The sequence below is a fragment of the Schistocerca americana genome, chromosome 9 (genome assembly GCF_021461395.2).
Source record: "Schistocerca americana isolate TAMUIC-IGC-003095 chromosome 9, iqSchAmer2.1, whole genome shotgun sequence".
In the NCBI taxonomy this organism is placed as follows: domain Eukaryota; kingdom Metazoa; phylum Arthropoda; class Insecta; order Orthoptera; family Acrididae; genus Schistocerca; species Schistocerca americana.
This window is the reverse complement of record NC_060127.1, coordinates 220,290,019-220,313,732: the sequence shown is the minus strand read 5'-3', so window position 1 is coordinate 220,313,732 and position 23,714 is coordinate 220,290,019.

Here is a 23,714-nt window from a genome sequence, read left to right as displayed (position 1 = left end):
AAAGTCTATGGCACACAGCTGCAGCGCTGTGTCGCTGATAAAACAAAAGCACAATTACGTTACTCTTATGTTTGATTAAGAATGGGAGAGCTCTGGTTGAAGTGGTGCGAGAAGCACGTATTTTATTTTATTGTCTGGCACAGCGCCATATTTCATGTTATAGAAGAATACTGCGAGTTGCAACCACACTAGGCCCTCGATTCTGTAAAGAATTTATATTTATAAAAGTAAGTAGGATTATGAACTGTAGGCTTATTCATTGAATATATCTGATTTAACTAACTGTGTAACTTTTTTATGTTTAGTAGACAATCACCTCTGTACGACGTATTGGCATGGCTGGCAAATTATTGTAATATTGAGATTTAGATTATGAGTCCGCACCTACCGCAGCAGTCTTTGGAAACGATTTAATTACGAAGTACGATTATTCAGTTTTATTTCACGGTCAACTACGAGTAACATTGCCTTTACGAGAAAGCCATTGTCAAGCGTCTGATATCGAATAATTAAACGTCCACGTTCCAGATAAGCTAATACAATTGCAATCACAATCACCATCATACAGGTAGAATAATCAATATCTAAATAACAATATATTTTTATTTATTTATTTTATTTATTTTATATTGGCGACCGTGGCAGGACTTGTTATTTTGTCATTTGTTACATTGTTCTCTTTGTTTCATGTAAAAAATCAACTTTCTGGACCTGGATGTCAATGTATGAGAGATAACAAAATCTGAAGATATTTTCCAATTCTGAAATTTTGCGGGAAGACCCAATGAAACTTCCAGCAAAATAAGGTAAGACGCAGCATCTTTGCATTGGTAGGCTTGACCAGACGTATAATTCAGTGTATTAGCTTTTCAGTAAATTCTGTAGTGTTTCTTTTCCGCATAACAGTTTCAGTGATAAATTTCATTCTCAGTACTTTTCCCTAAACAATAACGTATGCAACAATACCAATACACGAGTGTACAATATGGCCGACTTCTGTACGATATCATGTAACATGGCCAGCAGCCATTACCAATAATCTCAAATTCAGTTTATATTTTTAAATTAACAGACAGTCGTTGTTGCTACGAGCGATTTATGCTCAACTACATTTTATTTTAAAATCAGTGTAAAAAATTTTTTTGAAACATATATCACGTGTGGCATGGTAATAACTAGAAAACAATACGCAAAAATGGAACAGCAAGGACGTACTGTTCAGACGCAATCCGACTCGGACGTGAGACAAGTGTTAGAAAATGACTTTACGAGAGCAACCGGTAGTGACGATTCATCAAATATTGACGCAAGTGTTGACGAAAATTTTGACGATAGGCCGTCCACTACAAAAATTTCAAAATCTCAATCAGAGCCCATGTTAATGCATGACGTCACGTCTAATGACGCGGCGGGGGCAGAGACCTTGCAAACGGTAAACATTGCCGACATGTTACAAATGCTAATGAAACAAAACGCCGAAAACATGGCAACCTTAAAAGAACAGTTAAAAACACAAAATGACGAAATCAAATCTGATCTCATAGCAATCAAGGTAGGTAATGACACTTTATGTAAGCGTGTGGAACTTATAGACGCCACACTGACCAAACAGATGACCGAACATTGTACTAAATTTTCCCAGCTCAATACGAGACAAGAAAAGACTACAACTGACGTAGCACTTTTACAGACACAAGTAAAAAACCTTAATGTCACGTGTGAAGTTCTTACTGAACAAATTCAAACATATCCTTCAGTACATGACAATCTTGAAAAACGAATTACTGACGTGCAGAATAAATTTGACGATGTCGAACAACACCTGACTGACATCTTACAATCAGATGCCACAGCTCATTTTCAAAATATTAATAAAGAATTTCATGATTGGGTTGAGAACAAAGACAAACATTTTGATAGATGCTTACGTGAAAATTTACCAACAATTGTGCACGACTCCGTAGCGCAATACATTACTAATAACAAACAGCTGATCAGTGACGCAGTACAATCCGTCACTGCACCCATGAGACAATTCACCGATCAACTACAGTCTGAATGTAACGAAAATATCAGTCAAAATGTACAGTTCAGAAACCAATATACATTCGAGTATGATACACATATTCCGCACACGACAAATACACAAGAACAAAACACACCACGACTACAACACATACCACGATGTGGAAACACAAACACAAGCTATTATCATGGTAAACCACAGCAACATTATCGTAATTACTCGCCAGCTGAACATACCAGTAATTACAGTGGAATGGCCGGCCGAAGTGGCCGTGCGGTTAAAGGCGCTGCAGTCTGGAACCGCAAGACCGCTACGGTCGCAGGTTCGAATCCTGCCTCGGGCATGGATGTTTGTGATGTCCTTAGGTTAGTTAGGTTTAACTAGTTCTAAGTTCTAGGGGACTAATGACCTCAGCAGTTGAGTCCCATAGTGCTCAGAGCCATTTGAACCATTTTTTTACAGTGGAATAAATCCATATCACAATGCGAAGGAAGATGAAAGCTTAATGAAACATCGATAATATCCCAGCAAAACCGCTAAAGAGGATGTAAATATCTGCAATTCATGTAATCAAATGTGACACAATGTAATAACCTATAGCGATGTAATGATGATGTAAACATGTTTATGTGCAACTATATTATGTTTATGCTAAGAAAATATGTGACGTGTGTATGTATAATTACTTATTTTTTTAACTGATGTATAGTGCAACTGTTACTATGTAAAAATTTGAACAAAACGAGTGCCAAAAAGACACTGCATAGTGAACCACTGTTCACAGACATTAACGAACATTACTAACTCTGCAACTACGCGGAAACCTATGTGAAAGAAACTGTTAATTCCATTCATTATGCAGCGTATCTACGTGAACGCGATGAACGATTTCCTTGATTAATAACTACGAACATTTAGGTGAGCTATATTCAGCAAAAAACTGAAAATGTAAGTGCATAATTCGTGCATCGTCTAGTGATATTACTACCGTACCCAACTTCAAGATGTTAACTGTATTAAATGGACACCAAGTGCCTGTCCAGGAAACAACACGACGGGTGGAAAAATTTTGGTTGGAACTTCAGGGAATGAAATGTTCTCGAAATGAAACGGACACTCTTACCTGGACTGTCCAAGGATCGACGCCAGCTATGTGCCGTCCGAGGTTCTGCAACCAAGCTTCCACGGAATGTAAAAACGAACTGCACGTGGACCAATTACTCGACGGGTCACGTCTCATCTGTAATAAGCAATGCTTTTAGTCACAACCAACTGCACCACTACGACTATAATGGAAATGAGAAATGGACACGCTTATGTATTAATCACGTTGTTATACAACGATGTTACTGTGATCAAAAAACTTTACCACGACGATACTAACATGTAAAAAATTATTGTGCAGCGGCTGAATATGAACTGTAATAACGACACGATGTGTATAGGTCAACGCACCTGAAAAATACGGACATTTTTCTTTGAAGTATTTCAAAACAATACTATGTAACTAAGAACGTTCAACAATCTAAGTTGTATTGTGTTATAACAAATATTGTAAATTTAAAACTAAGTTACCTGTCATAGAATGTAGTCTTCATATGTAATCTTGGTTGAATATTTTCTTTGTGCAACGACTGAAAAACGCGCGCACACGAACAATATGATCTGCAATACTGTGCCGCGTGATCTAACTGTACGATATAACGGCAGTGCCGCAGTTACACAGACGCTTCTGCGCATGCGCGCACTCTATCTGCCAACATTAGAACTTTTACGGCGCACCCGCGTCATTCAAATTTTGTATATAATGTGTATAATGTGTAATGTAAGTCATGTAAATTGTTGTAGATAACTTAGATTTTCCTGTGCCTTTAGGTGAATTGCTCGCCTGCAGGTGTGTCCTTTTCGCCTCGGAATTCAGGGGGCAATATAAAGGCATATTTGCATGCCGAGCGTGAGTTTCCTCGGAAACGCGAAATAATAATTAAATAAATAATCAGTGACAAATAAATAAAGCCTATGGCACACAACTGCAGCGCTGTGTCGCTGATAAAACAAAAGCACAATTACGTTACTCTTGTGTTTGATTAAGAAAGGGAGAGCTCTGGTTGAAGTGGTGCGAGAAGCACGTATTTTATTTCATTGTCTGGCACACCGCCATATTTCATGTTATAGAAGAATACTGCGAGTTGCAACCACACTAGGCACTCGATTCTGTAAAGAATTTATATTTATAAAAGTAAGTAGGATTATGAACTGTAGGCTTATTCATTGAATATATCTGATTTAATTAACTGTGTAACTTTTTTATGTTTAGTAGACATCACCTCTGTACGACGTATTGGCATGGCTGGCAAATTATTGTAATATTGAGATTTAGATTATGAGTCCGCACCTACCGCAGCAGTCTTTGGAAACGATTTAATTACGAAGTACGATTATTCAGTTTTATTTCATGGTCAACTACGAGTAACATTGCCTTTACGAGAAAGCCATTGTCAAGCGTCTGATATCGATTAATTAAACGTCCACGTTCCAGATAAGCTAATACAATTGCAATCACAATCACCATCATACAGGTAGAATAATCAATATCTAAATAACAATATATTTTTATTTATTTATTTTATTTATTTTATACCTTTTGTATTAAATTCGGATGCAATTTCGGTGTTTCATCGTCAATAAGAAGGTCCAAGGGATACAGTAAACCTTAAGTGAAGAATCGGAATCTAAAACTGGACTCGCAATAGAGGTTCAAATCATAGAATGTTAGAGTGTCAGTCCTCTTTTACATAAGTCGGCATTGTGCCTTTTGTATTAAATTCGGATGCAAACTCTGTGTTTCATCGTCAATAAGAAGGTCCAAGGGATACAGTAAACCTGAAGTGAAGCATCAGAATCTAAAACTGGACTCACAGGAGAGGTTCAAAACATAGAAAGTTGGAGGGTCGGTCCTCTTTTACTTAAGTCGGCATTGTGCCATTTGTATTAAATTCCGATGCAATTTCTGTGTTTCATCGTCAATCAGAAGTTGCAAAGTAAACAGTAAACCCAAAGTGAAGCATCGGAATCTAAAACTGGACTCACAGGAGGGATTCAAATCATAGAAAGTGAGAGTGTCAGTCCTCTTGTACTTAAGTCGGTATTGTGCCTTTTGTATTAAATTCGGATGCAATTTCGGTGTTTCATCGTCAATAAGAAGGTCCAAGGGATACAGTAAACCTTAAGTGAAGCATCGGAATCTAAAACTGGACTCACAGGAGAGGTTCAAATCATAGAAAGTTAGAGTGTCACTCCTCTTGTACTTAAGTCGGTATTGTGCCATTTGTATTAAACTCGGATGCAATTTCTGTGTTTCATCGACAATAAGAAAGTCCAAGGGATACAGTAAACCTGAAGTGAAGCATGGGAATCTAAAACTGGACTCTCAGGAGAGGTTCAAATCATAGAAAGTTAGAATGTCAGTCCTATTGTACTGAAGCCGGCATTGTGCCTTTTGTATTAAATTGGGATACAATTTCTGTGTTTCATCGTCAATAAGAAGGTCCAAGGGATACAGTAAACCATAAGTGAAGCATCGGAATCTAAAACTGGACTCACAGGAGAGGTACAAATCATTGAAAGTGAGAGTGTCAGTCCTCTTGTACTTACGTCGACATTGTGCCATTTGTATTAAATTCGGATGCAATTTCTGTGTTTCATCGTTAATAAGAAGGTCCAAGGGATACAGTATACCCGAAGTGAAGCATCGGAATCTAAAACTGGACTCACAGGAGAGGTTCAAATCATAGAAAGTTAGAGTGTCAGTCCTCTTGTACTTAAGTCGGCAATGCGATTTTTGTATTACATTCGGATGCAAACTCTGCGTTTCATCCTCAATAAGAAGGTCCAAGGGATACAGTGAACCTGAAGTGAAGCATCGGAATCTAGAACTGGACTCACAGGAGAGGTCAACATCATAGAAAGTGAGAGTGTCAGTCCTCTTCTACTTAGGTCGACATTGTACATTTTGAATTTAATTCCGATGCGATTTCTGTGTTTTATCGTCAATAAGAAGGTCCAAGGGATACGGTAAACCTGAAGTGAAGCATCGGAATCTAAAACTGATCTCACAGGAGAGGTTCGGAACATAGTAAGTGAGAGTGTCAGCCCTCTTGTACTTAAGTCGGCATTGTGCCTTTTGAATTTAATTCCGATGCAATTTCGGTGGTTCATCGTCAACAAGAAAGTCCAAGGGATACAGTAAACCTGAAGTGAAGCAATGGAATCTAAAACTGGACTCTCAGGAGAGGTTCAAATCATAGGAAGTTAGAATGTCAGTCCTCTTGTACTTTAGTCGGCATTGTGCCATTTGTATTAAATTCGGATGCAATTTCTGTGTTTTATCGTCTATAAGAAGGTCCAAGGGATACAGTAAACCTGAAGTGAAGCATCGGGATCTAAATCTGACCTCACAGGAGGTGTACAATTCATAGAAAGTTAGAGTATCAGTCCTCTTGTACTTAAGTCGGCATTGTGCCTTTTCAATTTAATTTCGATGCAATTTCTGTGGTTCATCGTCAATAAGAAGGTCCAAGGGATACAGTAAACCCGAAGTGAAGCATCGGAATCTAAAACTGGACTCACAGGAGGGATTCAAATCACAGAAAGTGAGAGTGTCAGTCCTCTTGTACTTAAGTCGGCATTGTGCCATTTGTATTAAATTCGAATGCAATTTCTGTGTTTCATCGTCAGTAAGATTGTCCAAAATCTACAGTAAACCTGAAGTGAAGCATCGGAATCTAAAACTGGACTCACAGGAGAGGTTGAATCATAGAAAGTTAGAGTGTCACTCCTCTTGTACTTAAGTCGGTATTGTGCCATTTGTATTAAACTCGGATGCAATTTCTGTGTTTCATAGACAATAAGAAAGTCCAAGGGATACAGTAAACCAGAAGTGAAGCATCGGAATCTAAGACTGGACTCTCAGGAGAGGTTCAAATCATAAAAAGTTCGAATGTCAGTCCTCTTGTACTTAAGTCGGCATTGTACCTTTTGTATTAAATTCTGATACAATTTCTGTGTTTCATCGTCAATAAGAAGGTGCAAGGTATACAGGAAACCTGAAGTGAAGCATCGGAATCTAAAACTGGACTCACAGGAGAGGTACAAATCATAGAAAGGTGAGAGTGTCAGTCCTCTTGTACTTAAGTCGACATTGTGCCATTTGTATTAAATTCTGATGCAATTTCTGTGTTTCATCGTTATTAAGAAGGTCCAAGGTATACAGTATACCTACAGTGAAGCATCGGAATCTAAATCTGGACTCACAGGAGAGGTTCAAATCATAGAAAGTTAGAGTGTCGGTCCTCTTCTACTTAGGTATGCATTGTACATTTTGAATTTAAATCCGATGCGATTTCTGTGTTTTATCGTCAATAAGAAGTGCCAAGGGATACGGTAAACCTGAAGTGAAGCATCGGAAACTAAAACTGATCTCACAGGAGAGGTTCGAATCATAGAAAGTTAGAGTGTCACTCCTCTTGCACTTAAGTCGGTATTGTGCTATTGTATTAAATTCGGATGCAATTTCGGTGTTTCATCGTCAATAAGAAGGTCCAAGTGATACAGTCAACCTGAAGTGAAGCATCAGAATCTAAAACTGCACTCACAGGAGAGGTTCAAATCATAGAAAGTGAGAGTGTCAGTCCTCTTGTACTTAAGTCGGCATTGTGCCATTTGTATTAAATTCGGATGCAATTTCTGTGTTTTATCGTCTACAAGAAGGTCCAAGGGATACAGTAAACCTGAAGTGAAGCATTGGAATCTAAATCTGACCTCACAGGAGAGGTTCAAATCATAGAAAGTTAGAGTGTCAGTCCTCTTGTACTTAAGTCGGCATTGTACCTTTTGTATTAAATTCGGATGCAAACTCTGTGTTTCATCGTCAATTGGAAGGTCCAAGAGATACAGTAAACCTGAAGTGAAGCATCGGATTCTAAAACTGGACTCACAGGAGAGGTTCAAATCATAGAAAGTGAGAGTGTCAGTCCCCTTGTACTTAGGTCGGCATTGTGCCTTTTGAATTTAATTCCGATGCAATTTCTGTGTCTCATCGTCAATAAGAAGGTGCCAGGTATACAGTAAACCTGAAGTGAAGCATCGGAATCTAAAACTGGACTCACAGAAGAGGTTCAAATCATAGAAAGTGAGAGTGTTAGTCCTCTTTTACTTAGGTCGGCATTGTGCCTTTTGAATTTAATTCCGATGCAATGTCTGTGTTTCATCGCCAATAAGAACGTCTAAGGGATACAGTAAACCTGAAGTGAAGCATCGGAATCTAAAACTGGACTCACAGGAGAGATTCAAATCATAGAAAGTTAGAGTGTCACTCCTCTTGTACTTAAGTCGGTATTGTGCCTTTTGTATTGAATTGGGATGCATTTTCTGTGTTTCATCATCAATCAGAATTGCAAGGTATACAGTAAACCCGAAGTGAAGCATCGGAATCTAAATCTGACCTCACAGGAGGGGTTCAAATCATAGAAAGTTAGAGTATCAGTCCTCTTGAACTTAAGTCGGCATTGTGCCTTTTGAATTTAATTCCGATGCAATTTCGGTGGTTCATCGTCAATGAGAAGGTCCAAGGAATACAGTGAACCTGAAGTGAAGCATCGGAATCTAAAACTGGACTCACAGGAGAGGTTCAAATCATAGAAAGTGATACTGTCAGTCCTCTTGTACTTAAGTCGCCATTGTGATTTTTGTAATAAATTCGGATGCAATATCTGTGTTTCATCGTCAAAAAGAAGGTCCAAGGGATACAGTAAACCTGAAGTGAAGCATCGGAATCTAAACCTGGACTCACAGGAGAGGTTCAAATCATAGAAAGTTAGATTGTCAGTCCTCTTATACTTAAGTCGGCATTGTACCTTTTTTTATTAAATTCGAATGCAAACTCTGTGTTTCATCGTCAATTACGATTTCCAAGGGATACAGTAAACCTGAAGTGAAGCATCGGAATCTAAAACTGGACTCACAGGAGAGGTTCAAATCATAGAAAGTGAGAGTGTCAGTCCTCTTGTACTTAGGTCGGCATTGTGCTTTTTGAATTTAATTCCGATGCAATTTCTGTGTTTCATCGTCAATAAGAAAGTGCAAGGTATACAGTAAACCTGAAGTGAAGCATCGGAATCTAAAACTGGACTCACAGAAGAGATTCAAATCATAGAAAGTGAGAGTGTTAGTCCTCTTCTACTTAGGTCGGCATTGTGAATTTTGTATTAAATTCGGATGCAATTTCGGTGTTTCATCGTCAATAAGAAGGTCCAAGGGATACAGTAAAACTTAAGTGAAGCATTAGAATCTAAAACTGGACTCGCAATAGAGGTTCAAATCATAGAATGTTAGAGTGTCAGTCCTCTCTTACTTAAGTCGGCATTGTGCCTTTTGTATTAAATTCGGATGCAATTTCTGTGTTTCATCGTCAATAAGAAGGTCGAAGGGATACTGTTAACCTAGGGTGAAGCATCAGAATCTAAAACTGGACTCACAGGAGAGGTTCAAATCATAGAAAGTTAGAGGGTCTGTCCTCTTTTACTTAAGTTGGCATTGTGCATTTTGTATTAAATTCCGATGCAATTTCTGTGTTTCATCGTCAATCAGAAGTTTGAAAGGTATACAATAAACCCGAAGTGAAGCATTGGAATCTGAAACTGGTCTCACAGGAGGGACTCAAATCATAGAACGTGAGAGTGTCAGTCCTCTTGAACTTAAGTCGGCATTGTGCCATTTGTATTAAATTCGGATACAATTTCTGTGTTTCATATTCAATAAGAAGGTGCAAGGTATACAGTATACCTGAAGCGAAGCATCGGAATCTAAAACTGGACTCACAGGAGAGGTTCAAATCATAGAAAGTTAGAGTGTCAGTCCTCTTGTGCTTAAGTCGGCATTGTGCCATTTGTATTTAATTCGGATGCAATTCCTGTGTTTCATAGTCGTTAAGAAGGTCCAAGGGATACACTAAACCTGAAGTGACACATCGGAATCTAAAACTGGACTCACAGGAGAGGTTCAAATCATAGAAAGTTTGAGTTTCACTCCTCTTGTACTTAAGTCGGTATTGTGCCTTTTGTATTAAATTCGGATGCAATTTCTGTGTTTCATCGTCAATAAGAAGGTCCAAGGTACACAGTAAACCTAAAGTGAAGCATCGGAATCAAAAACTGGACTCACAGGAGAGGTTCAATTCATAGAAAGTTAGAGTGTCTGTCCTCTTGTACTTACGTCGGCATTGTGACTTGTGTATTAAATTCGGATGCAAACTTTGTGTTTCATCGTCAATAAGAAGGTCCAAGGGATACAGTAAATCTGAAGTGAAGAATCGGAATCTAAAACTGGACCTACAGGAGAGGTTGAAATCGTAGAAGGTTAGAGTGTCAGTCCTGTTGTACTTAAGTCGGCATTGTGCCTTTTGAATTTAATTCCGATGCAATGTCTGTGTTTCATCGCCAATAAGAACGTCCAAGGGATACAGTAATCCTGAAGTGAAGCATCGGAATCTAAAACTGGACTCGCAGCAGAGATTCAAATCATAGAAAGTTAGAATGTCAGTCCTCTTGTACTTAAGTCGGCATTGAGCCTTTTGTATTAAAATCGGATACAATTTCTGTGTTTCATCGTCAATAAGAAGGTGCAAGGTATACAGTAAACCTTCAGTGAATCATCGGAATCTAAAACTGGACTCGCAATAGAGGTTCAAATCATAGAATGTTAAAGTGTCAGTCCTCTTGTACTTAAGTCGGCATTGTACCTTTTGTATTAAATTCGGATGCAAAGTCTGCGTTTCATCGTCAATTAGAAGGTCCAAGGGATACAGTAAAGCTGAAGTGAAGCATCGGAATCTAAAACTGGACTCACAGAAGAGGTTCAAATCATAGAAAGTGAGAGTGTTAGTCCTCTTCTACTTTGGACGGCATTGTGCATTTTAAATTTAATTCCGATGCAATTTCTGTGTTTCATCGTCAATAAGAAGGTCGAAGGGATACAGTAAACCTGAAGTGAAGCATCAGCATCTAAAACTGGACTCTCAGGAGAGGTTCAAATCATACAAAGTTGGAATGTCAGTCCTCTTGTACTTAAGTCGGCATTGAGCCTTTTGTATTAAATTCGGATACAATTTCTGTGTTTCATATTCAATAAGAAGGTGCAAGGTATACAGTATACCTGAAGCGAAGCATCGGAATCTAAAACTGGACTCACAGGAGAGGTTCAAATCATAGAAAGTTAGAGTGTCAGTCCTCTTGTGCTTACGTCGGCATTGTGCCATTTGTATTTAATTCGGATGCAATTCCTGTGTTTCATAGTCGTTAAGAAGGTCCAAGGGATACACTAAACCTGAAGTGAAACATCGGAATCTAAAACTGGACTCACAGGAGAGGTTCAAATCATAGAAAGTTTGAGTTTCACTCCTCTTGTACTTAAGTCGGTATTGTGCCTTTTGTATTAAATTCGGATGCAATTTCTGTGTTTCATCGTCAATAAGAAGGTCCAAGGTACACAGTAAACCTGAAGTGAAGCATCGGAATCAAAAACTGGACTCACAGGAGAGGTTCAATTCATAGAAAGTTAGAGTGTCTGTCCTCTTGTACTTACGTCGGCATTGTGACTTGTGTATTAAATTCGGATGCAAACTCTGTGTTTCATCGTCAATAAGAAGGTCCAAGGGATACAGTAAATCTGAAGTGAAGCATCGGAATCTAAAACTGGACCTACAGGAGAGGTTGAAATCATAGAAGGTTAGAGTGTCAGTCCTGTTGTACTTAAGTCGGCATTGTGCCCTTTGAATTTAATTCCGATGCAATTTCTGTGTTTCATCGTCAATAAGAGGGTCCAAGGTATACAGTAAACCTGAAGTGAAGCATCGGAATCTAAAACTGGACTCCCAGGAGCGGTTCAAATCATAGAAAGTGAGGGTGTCAGTATTCTTGTACTTAGGTCGGCATTGTGCCTTTTGAATTTAATTCCGATGCAATTTCTGTGTTTCATCGTCAATAAGAAGGTGCAAGGTATACAGTAAACCTGAAGTGAAGCATCGGAATCTAAAACTGGACTCACAGAAGAGGTTCAAATCATTGAAAGTGAGAGTGTTAGTCCTCTTCTACTAAGGTCGGCATTGTGCCTTTGAATTTAATTCCGATGCAATGTCTGTGTTTCATCGCCAATAAGAACGTCCAAGGGATACAGTAAACCTGAGGTGAAGCATCGGAATCTAAAACTGGACTCACAGGAGAGATTCAAATCATAGAAAGTTAGAGTGTCACTCCTCTTGTACTTAAGTCGGTATTGTGCCTTTTGTATTGAATTCGGATGCAATTTCTGTGTTTCATCGTCAATAAGAAGGTCGAAGGGATACAGTAAACCTAGGGTGAAGGATCAGAATCTAAAACTGGACTCACAGGAGAGGTTCAAATCATAGAAAGTTAGAGGGTCTGTCCTCTTTTACTTAAGTCGGCATTGTGCATTTTGTATTAAATTCCGATGCAATTTCTGTGTTTCATCGTCAATCAGAAGTTGCAAGGTATACAATAAACCCGAAGTGAAGCATTGGAATCTAAAACTGGACTCACAGGAGGGACTCAAATCATAGAACGTGAGAGTGTCAGTCCTCTTGTGCTTAAGTCGGCATTGTGCCATTTGTATTAAATTCGGATGCAATTTCTGTGTTTCATCGTCAATAAGAAGGTCCAAGGTTTACAGTAAACCTGAAGTGAAGCATCGGAATCTAAAACTGGACTCACAGAAGAGGTTCAAATCATAGAAAGTGAGAGTGTTAGTCCTCTTCTACTTAGGTCGGCATTGTGCCTTTTGAATTTAATTCCGATGCAATGTCTGTGTTTCATCGCCAATAAGAACGTCCAAGGGATACAGTAATCCTGAAGTGAAGCATCGGAATCTAAAACTGGACTCACAGGAGAGATTCAAATCATAGAAAGTTAGAATGTCAGTCCTCTTGTACTTAAGTCGGCATTGAGCCTTTTGTATTAATATCGGATACATTTTCTGTGTTTCATCGTCAATAAGATGGTGCAAGGAATACAGTAAACCTTCAGTGAATCATCGGAATCTAAAACTGGACTCGCAATAGAGGTTCAAATCATAGAATGTTAAAGTGTCAGTCCTCTTGTACTTAAGTCGGCATTGTACCTTTTGTATTAAATTCGGATGCAAAGTCTGTGTATCATCGTCAATTAGAAGGTCCAAGGGATACAGTAAAGCTGAAGTGAAGCATCGGAATCTAAACCTGGACTCACAGAAGAGGTTCAAATCATAGAAAGTGAGAGTGTTAGTCCTCTTCTACTTAGGTCGGCATTGTGCATTTTAAATTTAATTCCGATGCAATTTCTGTGTTTCATCGTCAGTAAGAAGGTCGAAGGGATACAGTAAACCTGAAGTGAAGCATCAGGATCTAAAACTGGACTCACAGGAGAGGTTCAAATCATAGAAAGTTAGAATGTCAGTCCTCTTGTACTTAAGTCGGCATTGAGCCTTTTGTATTAAATTCGGATACAATTTCTGTGTTTCATCGTCAATAAGAAGGTGCAAGGTATACAGTATACCTGAAGTGAAGCATCGGAATCTAAAACTGGACTCACAGGAGAGGTTCAAATCATAGAAAGTTAGAGTGTCAGGCCTCTTTTACTTACGTCGGCATTGTGCCTTTTGTATTAAATTCCGATGCAATTTCTATGTTTCATCGTCAATAAGAAGGTGCAAGGTATACAGTAAACCTGAAGTGAAGCATCGGTATTTAAAACTGGACTCACAGGAGAGGCTCAAATCATAGAAAGTTAGAGTGTCAGTCTTCTTGTACTTAAGTCGGCATTGTGCCATTTGTATTAAATTCGGATGCAATTCCTGTGTTTCATAGTCGTTAAGAAGGTCCAAGGGATACACTAAACCTGAAGTGAAACATCGCAATCTAAAACTGGACTCACAGGAGAGGTTCAAATCATAGAAAGTTTGAGTTTCACTCCTCTTGTACTTAAGTCGGTATTGTGCCTTTTGTATTAAATTCGGTTGCAATTTCTGTGTTTCATCGTCAATAAGAACGTCCAAGGGACACAGTAAACCTGAAGTGAAGCATCGGAAACAAAAACTGGACTCACAGTAGAGGTTCAAATCATAGAAAGTTAGAGTGTCTGTCCTCTTGTACTTACGTCGGCATTGTGCCTTTTGTATTAAATTCGGATGCAAACTCTGTGTTTCATCGTCAATAAGAAGGTCCAAGGGATACAGTAAACCTGAAGTGAAGCATCGGAATCTAAAACTGGACCTACAGGAGAGGTTGAAATAATAGAAGGTTAGAGTGTCACTCCTGTTGTACTTAAGTCGGCATTGTGCCTTTTGAATTTAATTCGGATGCAATTTCTGTGTTTCATCGTCAATAAGAAGGTCCAAGGTATACAGTAAATCTGAAGTGAAGCATCGGAATCTAAAACTGGACTCACAGGAGAGGTTCAAATCATAGAAAGTGAGAGTGTTAGTCCTCTTCTACTTAGGTCGGCATTGTGCCTTTTGAATTTAATTCCGATGCGATGTCTGTGTTTCATCGCCAATAAGTACGTCCAAGGGATACAGTAAACCTGATGTGAAGCATCGGAATCTAAAACTGGACTCACAGGAGAGATTCAAATCATAGAAAGTTAGAGTGTCACTCCTCTTGTACTTAAGTCGGTATTGTGAATTTTGTATTAAATTCGGATGCAATTTCGGTGTTTCATCGTCAATACGAAGGTCCAAGGGATACAGTAAAACTTAAGTGAAGCATCGGAAACTAAAACTGGACTCGCAATAGAGGCTCAAATCATAGAATGTTAGAGTGTCAGTCCTCTTTTACTTAAGTCGGCCTTGTGCCTTTTGTATTAAATTCGGATGCAATTTCTGTGTTTCATCGTCAATAAGAAGGTCGAAGGGACACAGTAAACCTAGGGTGAAGCATCAGAATCTAAAACTGGACTCACAGGAGAGGTTCAAATCATAGAAAGTTTTAGGGTCTGTCCTCTTTTACTTAAGTCGGCATTGTTCATTTTGTATAAAATTCCGATGCAATTTCTGTGCTTCATCGTCAATCAGAAGTTGCAAGGTATACAATAAACCCGAAGTGAAGCATTGGAATCTAAAACTGGACTCACAGGAGGGACTCAAATCATAGAACGTGAGAGTGTCAGTCCTCTTGTACTTAAGTCGGCATTGTGCCATTTGTATTAAATTCGGATGCAATTTCTGTGTTTCATCGTCAATAAGAAGGTCCAAGGTATACAGTAAACCTGAAGTGAAGCATCGGAATCTAAAACTGGACTCACAGAAGAGGTTCAAATCATAGAAAGTGAGAGTGTTAGTCCTCTTCTAATTAGGTCGGCATTGTGCCTTTTGAATTTAATTCCGATGCAATGTCTGTGTTTCATCGCCAATATAAATGTCCAAGGGATACAGTAAACCTGAAGTGAAGCATCGGAATCTAAAACTGGACTCACAGGAGAGATTCAAATCATAGAAAGTTAGAATGACAGTCCTCTTGTACTTAAGTCGGCATTGAGCCTTTTGTATTAAAATCGGATACAATTTCTGTGTTTCATCGTGAATAAGAAGGTGCAAGGTTTACATTTAACCTTCAGTGAATCATCGGAATCTAAAACTGGACTCGCAATAGAGTTTCAAATCATAGAATGTTAAAGTGTCAGTCCTCTTGTACTTAAGTCGGCATTGTACCTTTTGTATTAAATTCGGATGCAAAGTCTGTGTTTCATCGTCAATTAGAAGGTCCAAGGGATACAGTAAAGCTGAAGTGAAGCATCGGAATCTAAAACTGGACTCACAGAAGAGGTTCAAATCATAGAAAGTGAGAGTGTTAGTCCTATTCTACTTAGGTCGGCATTGTGCATTTTGAATTTAATTCCGATGCAATTTCTGTGTTTCATCGTCAATAAGAAGGTCGAAGGGATACAGTAAACCTGAAGTGAAGCATCAGAGTCTAAAACTGGACTCACAGGAGAGGTTCAAATCATAGAAAGTTAGAATGTCAGTCCTCTTGTACTTAAGTCGGCATTGTTCCTTTTGTATTAAATTCGGATACAATTTCTGTGTTTCATCGTCAATAAGAAGGTGCAAGGTATACAGTATACCTGAAGTGAAGCTTCGGAATCTAAAACTGGACTCACAGGAGAGGTTCAAATCATAGAAAGTTAGAGTTTCACTCCTCTTGTTCTTAAGTCGATATTGTGCCTTTTGTATTAAATTCGGATGCAATTTCTGTGTTTCATCGTCAATAAGAAGGTCCAAGGGACACAGTAAACCTGAAGTGAAGCATCAGAATCTAAAACTGGACTCACAGGAGAGGTTCATATCATAGAAATTTAGAGGGTCGGTCCTCTTTTACTTCAGTCGGCATTGTGACTTTTGTTTTAAATTCCGATGCAATTTCTGTGTTTCATCGTCAATCAGAAGTTGCAAGGTATACAGTAAACCTGAAGTGAAGCATCGGAATCTAAAACTGGACTCACAGGAGAGGTTCAAATCATAGAAAGATAGAGTGTCACTCCTCTTGTACTTAAGTCGGTATTGTGCCATTTGCATTAAACTCGGATGCAATTTCTGTGTTTCATCGTCAATAAGAAGGTCCAAGATATACAGTAAACCTGAAGTGAAGCATCGGAATCTAAAACTGGACTCACAGGAGAGATTCAAATCATAGAAAGTTAGAGTGTCACTCCTCTTGTACTTAAGTCGGTATTGCGCCATTTGTATTAAACTCAAATGCAATTTCTGTGTTTCATCGACAATAAGAAAGTCCAAGGGATACAGTAAACCAGAAGTGAAGCATCGGAATCTAAAACTGGACTCTCAAGAGAGGTTCAAATCATAGAAATTAAGAATGTCAGTCCTCTTGTACTTAAGTCGGCATTGTGCCTTTAGTATTAAATTCGGATACAATTTCTGTGTTTTATCGTCAATAAGAAAGTCCAAGGGATACAGTAAACCTGAAGTGAAGCATCGGAATCTAAAACTGGACTCACAGAGAGGTTTAAATCTTTGAAAGTGAGAGTGTCTGTCCTCTTTTACTTGAGTTGTCATTGTGCCTTTTGAATTTAATTCCGATGCAATTTCTGTGTTTCATCGTCAATAAGAAGGTGCAATGTATACAGTAACCCTAAAGTGAAGCATCGGAATCTAAAACGGGACTTACAGGAGAGGTTCAATTCATAGAAAGTTAGAATGTCAGTCCTTTTGTACTTAAGTCGGCATTGTGCCTTTTGTATTAAATTCGGATACAATTTCTGTGTTTCATCGTCAATAAGAATGTGCAAGGTATACAGGAAACCTGAAGTGAAGCATCGGAATCTAAAACTGGACTCACAGGAGAGGTACAAATCATAGAAAGTCAGAGTGTCGGTCCTCTTGTACTTAAGTCGACATTGTGCCATTTGTATTAAATTCGGATGCAATTTCTGTGTTTCATCGTTAATAAGAAGGTCCAAGGGATACAGTATACCTGAAGTGAAGCATCGGAATCTAAAAGTGGACTCACAGGAGAGGTTCAAATCTTAGAAAGTGAGAGTGTCAGTCCTCTTGTACTTAAGTCGGCATTGTGCCATTTGTATTATATTCGGATGCAATTTCTGTGTTTCATCGTCAATAAGAAGGTCCAAGGGATACAGTAAACCTAAAGTGAAGCATCGGAATCTAAAACTGGACTCACAGGAGAGATTCAAATCATAGAAAGTGAGAGTGTCTGTCCTCTTATACTTAAGTAGGCATTGTGCCTTTTGAATTAATTCCGATGCAATTTCTGTGTTTCATCGTCAATAAGAAGGTGCAAGGTATACAGTAACCCTGAAGTGAAGCATCGGAATCTAAAACTCGACTTACAGGAGAGGTTCAAATCATAGAAAGTGAGAGTGCTCACAGGAGAGGTTCAAATCATAGAAAGTTAGAGGGTCTGTCCTCTTTTACTTAAGTCCGCATTGTGCCTTTTGTATTAAATTCCGATGATATTTCTGTGTCTCATCGTCAATAAGAAGGTCCAAGGGGATACAGTAAACCTGAAGTGAAGCATCGGAATCTAAAACTGGACTCACAGGAGAGGTTCAAATCATAGGAAAGTGAGAGTGACTGTCCTCTTTTACTTAAGTAGGCGATGTGCCTTTTGAATTTAATTCCTATGCAATTTCTGTGTTTCATCGTCAATAAGAAGGTGCAATGTATACAGTAACCCTGAAGTGAAGCATCGGAATCTAAAACTGGACTTACAGGAGAGGTTCAAATCATAGAAAGTTAGAATGTCAGTCCTCTTGTACTTAAGTCGGCATTGTGCCTTTTGAATTTAATTCCGATGCAATTTCTGTGTTTCATCGTCAATAAGAAGGTCCAAGGGATACAGTAAACCTAAAGTGAGGCATCGGAAATCTAAAACTGGACTCACAGGAGAGGTTCAAATCATAGAAAGTGAGAGTGTCAGTCCTCTTGTACTTAAGTCGGCATTGTGCGATTTGTATTAAATTCGGAGGCAATTTCTGTGTTTCATCCTCAATAAGAGTGTCCAAGGGGGTAAAGTAAACCTGAAGGGAAGCATCGGAATCTAAAACTGGACTTACAGGAGAGGTTCAAATCATCGAAATTGAGAGTGTCAGTCCTCTTGTACTTAAGTCGGCATTGTGCCATTTGTATTATATTCGGATGCAATTTCTGTGTATCATCGTCAATAAGAAGGTCCAAGGGATACAGTAAACCTAAAGTAAAGCATCGGAATCTAAAACTGGACTCACAGGAGAGGTTCAAATCATAGAAAGTGAGGAGTGTCAGTCCTCTTGTACTTAAGTCGGCATTGTGCCATTTGTATTAAATTCGGATGCAATTTCTGTGTTTCATCGTCAATAAGAAGGTCCAAGGGATACAGTAAACCTTAAGTGAAGCATCAGATTCTAAAACTGGACTCACAGGAGAGGTTCAAATCATAGAGAGTAAGAGTGTCACTCTTCTTGTACTTAAGTCGGTATTGTTCTTTTAGTATTAAATTCGGTTGCAATTTCTGTGTTTCATCGTCAATAAGAAGGTCCAAGGGATACATTAAACCTGAAGAGAACCATCGGAATCTAAAACTGGACTCACAGGAGAGGTTCAAATCATAGAAAGTTAGAGTGTCTGTCCTCTTGTACTTACGTCGGCATTGTGCCTTTTGTATGAAATTCGGATGCAAACTCTGTGTTTCATAGTCAATAAGAAGGTCCAAGGGATACAGTAAACCTGAAGTGAAGCATCGGAAACTAAAACTGGACCAACAGGAGAGGTTGAAATCATAGAAGGTTAGAGTGTCAGTCCTGTTGTACTAAGTCGGCATTGTGCCTTTTGAATTTAATTCCGATGCAAATTCTGTGTTTCATCGTCAATAAGAAGGTCCAAGGGATACAGTAAACCTGAAGTGAAGCATCGGAATCTAAAACTGGACTCACAGGAGAGGTTCAAATCATAGAAAGTGAGAGTGTCTGTCCTCTTTTACTTATGTAGGCATTGTGCCTTTTGGAATTAATTCCGATGCAATTTCTGTGTTTCATCATCAATAAGAAGGTGCAAGGAATACAGTAACCCTGAAGTGAAGCATCGGAATCTAAAACTGGACTTACAGGAGAGGTTCAAATCATAGAAAGTGAGAGTGTCTGTCCTCTTGTACTTAAGTCGGCATTGTGCCTTTTGTATTAAATTCGGATGCAATGTCTGTGTTTCATCGTCAATAAGAAGGTCCAAGGGATACAGTAAACCTGAAGTGAAGCATCAGAATCTAAAACTGGACTCACAGGAGAGGTTCAAATCATAGAAAGTTAGAGGATCTGTCCTCTCTTTACTTAAGTCGGCATTGTGCCTTTTGTATTAAATTCCGATGCAATTTCAGTGTTTCATCGTCAATCAGGAGGTGCAAGTTATACAGAAAACCGGAAGTGAAGCATCGGAATCTAAAACTGGACTCACAGGAGAGGTACAAATCATAGAGAGTGAGAGTGTCAGTCCTCTTGTACTTAAGTCGCCATTGTGCCATTTGTATTAAATTCGGATGCAATTTCTGTGTTTCATCGTTAATAAGAAGGTCCAAGGGATACAGTATACCTGAAGTGAAGCATCGGAATCTAAAACTCGACTCACAGGAGCGGTTCAAATCATAGAAAGTTAGAGTGCCAGGCCTCTTTTACTTACGTCGGTATTGTGCCTTTTGTACTACATTCCGATGCAATTTCTATGTTTCATCGTCAATAAGAAGGTGCAAGGTATACAGTAAACCTGAAGTGAAGCATCGGAATTTAAAACTGGACCCACAAGAAAGGTTCAAATCATAGAAAGTGAGAGTGTCAGTCCTCTTGTGCTTAAGTCGGCATTGTGCCATTTTGTATTTATTCCTGTGTTTCATAGTCAATAAGAAGGTCCGAGGGATACACTAAACCTGAAGTGAAACATCGGAATCTAAAACTGGACTCACAGGAGAGGTTCAAATCATAGAAAGTTTGAGTGTCACTCCTCTTGTAATTAAGTCGATATTGTGCCTTTTGTATTAAATTCGGATGCAATTTCTGTGCTTTATCGTCAATAAGAAGGTCCAAGGGATACAGTAAACCTGAAGTGAAGCATCGGAATCTAAAACTGACCTCACAGGAGAGGTTCGAATCATAGTTAGTGAGAGTGTCAGTCCTCTTGTACATAAGTCGGCATTGTGCGATTTGTATTACATTCGTATGCAATTTCTGTGTTTCATCCTCGATAAGAGTGTCCAAGGGATAATGTAAATCTGAAGTGAAGCATCGGAATCTAAAACTGGACTCAAAGGAGAGGTTCAAATCATAGAAAGTGGGAGTGTCACTCCTCTTGTACTTAAGTCGGCATTGTGCCATTTGTACTAAATTCGGATGCAATTTCTGTGTTTCATCGTCAATAAGAAGGTCCAAGGGATACAGTAAACCTAAAGTGAAGCATCGGAATCCAAAAACTGGACTCACAGGAGAGTTTCAAATCATAGAAAGTGAGAGTGTCAGTCCTCTTGTTTTTTAAGTCGGCATTGTGCCATTTGTATTAAATTCGGATGCAATTTCTGTGTTTCATCGTCATTAAGATAGTCCAAGGGATAAAGTAAATCTGAAGTGAAGCATCGGAATCTAAAAGTGGACTCACAGGAGAGGTTATAATCATGGAAAGTGAGAGTGTCTGTCCTTTTGTACTTAAGTCGGCATTGTGCGATTTGTATTACATTCGTATGCAATTTCTGTGTTTCATCCTCAATAAGAGTGTCCAAGGGATAAAGTAAATCTGAAGTGAAGCATCGGAATCTAAAACTGGACCTACAGGAGAGGTTGAAATCATAGAAGGTCAGAGTGTCAGTCCTGTTGTACTTAAGTCGGCATGGTGCCTTTTGAATTTAATTCCGATGCAATTTCTGTGTTTCATCGTCAATAAGAAGGTCCAAGTGATACAGTAAACCTGAAGTGAAGCATCGGAATCTAAAACTGGACTCACAGGAGAGGTTCAAATCATAGAAAGTGAGAGTGTCTGTCCTCTTGTACTTAAGTCGGCATTGTGCTTTTGTATTAAATTCCGATGCAATTTCTGTGTTTCATCGTCATTCAGGAGGTGCAAGTTATACAGAAAACCCGAAGTGAAGCATCGGAATCTAAAACTGGACTCACAGGAGGGATTCAAATCATAGAAAGTGAGAGTGTCAGTCCTCTTGTACTTAAGTAGGCATTGTGCCATTTGTATTAAATTCGGATGCAATTACTGTGTTTCATCGTCAATAAGAAGGTCCAAGATATACAGTAAACCTGAAGTGAAGCATCGGAATCTAAAACTGGACTCACAGGAGAGGTTCAAATCATAGAAAGTTAGTGTGTCACTCCTCTTGTACTTAAGTCGGTATTGTGCCATTTGTATTAAACTCGGATGCAATTTCTGTGTTTCATCGTCAATAAGAAAGTCCAAGGGATACAGTAAACCAGAAGTGAAGCATCGGAATCTAAAACTGGACACTCTGGAGAGGTTCAAATCATAGATAGTTAGAATGTCTGTCCTCTTGTACTTAAGTCGGCCTTGTGCGATTTGTATTAAATTCGGATACAATTTCTGTGTTTTATCGTCAATAAGAAGGTGTAAGGTATACAGGAAACCTGAAGTGAAGCATCGGAATCTAAAACTGGACTCACAGGAGAGGTACAAATCATAGAAAGTGAGAGTGTCAGTCCTCTTGTACTTAAGTCGACATTGTGCCATTTGTATTAAATTCGGATGAAATTTCTGTGTTTCATCGTTAATAAGAAGGTCCAAGGGATTCAGTATACCTGAAGTGAAGCATCGGAATCTAAAACTGGACTCACAGGAGAGGTTCAAATCATAGAGTGTCAGGCCTCTTTTACTTACGTCGGCATTGTGCCTTTTGTACTAAATTCCGATGCAATTTCTATGTTTCATCGTCAATAAGAAGGTGCAAGGTATACAGTAAACCTGAAGTGAAGCATCGGAATTTAAAACTGGACTCACAGGAAAGGTTCAAATCATAGAAAGTGAGAGTGTCAGTCCTCTTGTACTTAAGTCGGCATTGTGCCATTTGTATTAAATTCGGATGCAATTCCTGTGTTTCATAGTCAATAAGAAGGTCCGAGGGATACACTAAACCAGAAGTGAAACATCGGAATCTAAAACTGGACTCACAGGAGAGGTTCAAATCATAGAAAGTTTGAGTGTCACTCCTCTTGTAATTAAGTCGGTATTGTGCCTTTTGTATTAAATTCGGATGCAATTTCTGTGCTTTATCGTCAATAAGAAGGTCCAAGGGATACAGTAAACCTGAAGTGAAGCATCGGAATCTAAAACTGACCTCTAAGGAGAGGTTCGAATCATAGAAAGTGAGAGTGTCAGTCATCTTGTACTTAAGTCGGCATTGTGCGATTTGTATTAAATTCGTATGCAATTTCTGTGTTTCATCCTCAATAAGAGTGTCCAAGGGATAAAGTAAATCTGAAGTGAAGCATCGGAATCTAAAACTGGAATCACAGGAGAGGTTCAAACCATAGAAAGTGGGAGTGTCAGTCCTCTTGTACTTAAGTCGGCATTGTGCCATTTGTATAAAATTCGGATGCAATTTCTGTGTTTCTTCGTCAATAAGAAGGTCCAAGGGATACAGTAAACCTAAAGTGAAGCATCGGAATCCAGAACTGGACTCACAGGAGAGGTTCAAATCATAGAAAGTGAGAGTGTCAGTCCTCTTGTTTTTAAGTCGGCATTGTGCCATTTGTATTAAATTCAGATGCAATTTCTGTGTTTCATCGTCATTAAGATAGTCCAAGGGATAAAGTAAATCTGAAGTGAAGCATCGGAATCTAAAAGTGCACTCACAGGAGAGGTTAAAATCATGGAAAGTGAGAGTGTCAGTCCTCTTGTACTTAAGTCGGCATTGTGCCATTTGTATTAAATTGTGATGCAATTTCTGTGTTTCATCGTCAATAAGAAGCTCCAAGGGATACAGTAAACCCTAAGTGAAGCATCGGAATCTAAAACTGGACTCAAAGGAGAGGTTCAAATCATAGAAAGTGAGAGTGTCAGTCCTCTTGTACTTAAGTCGGCATTGTGCCATTTGTATTAAATTCGGATGCAATTTCTGTGTCTCAACGTCAAT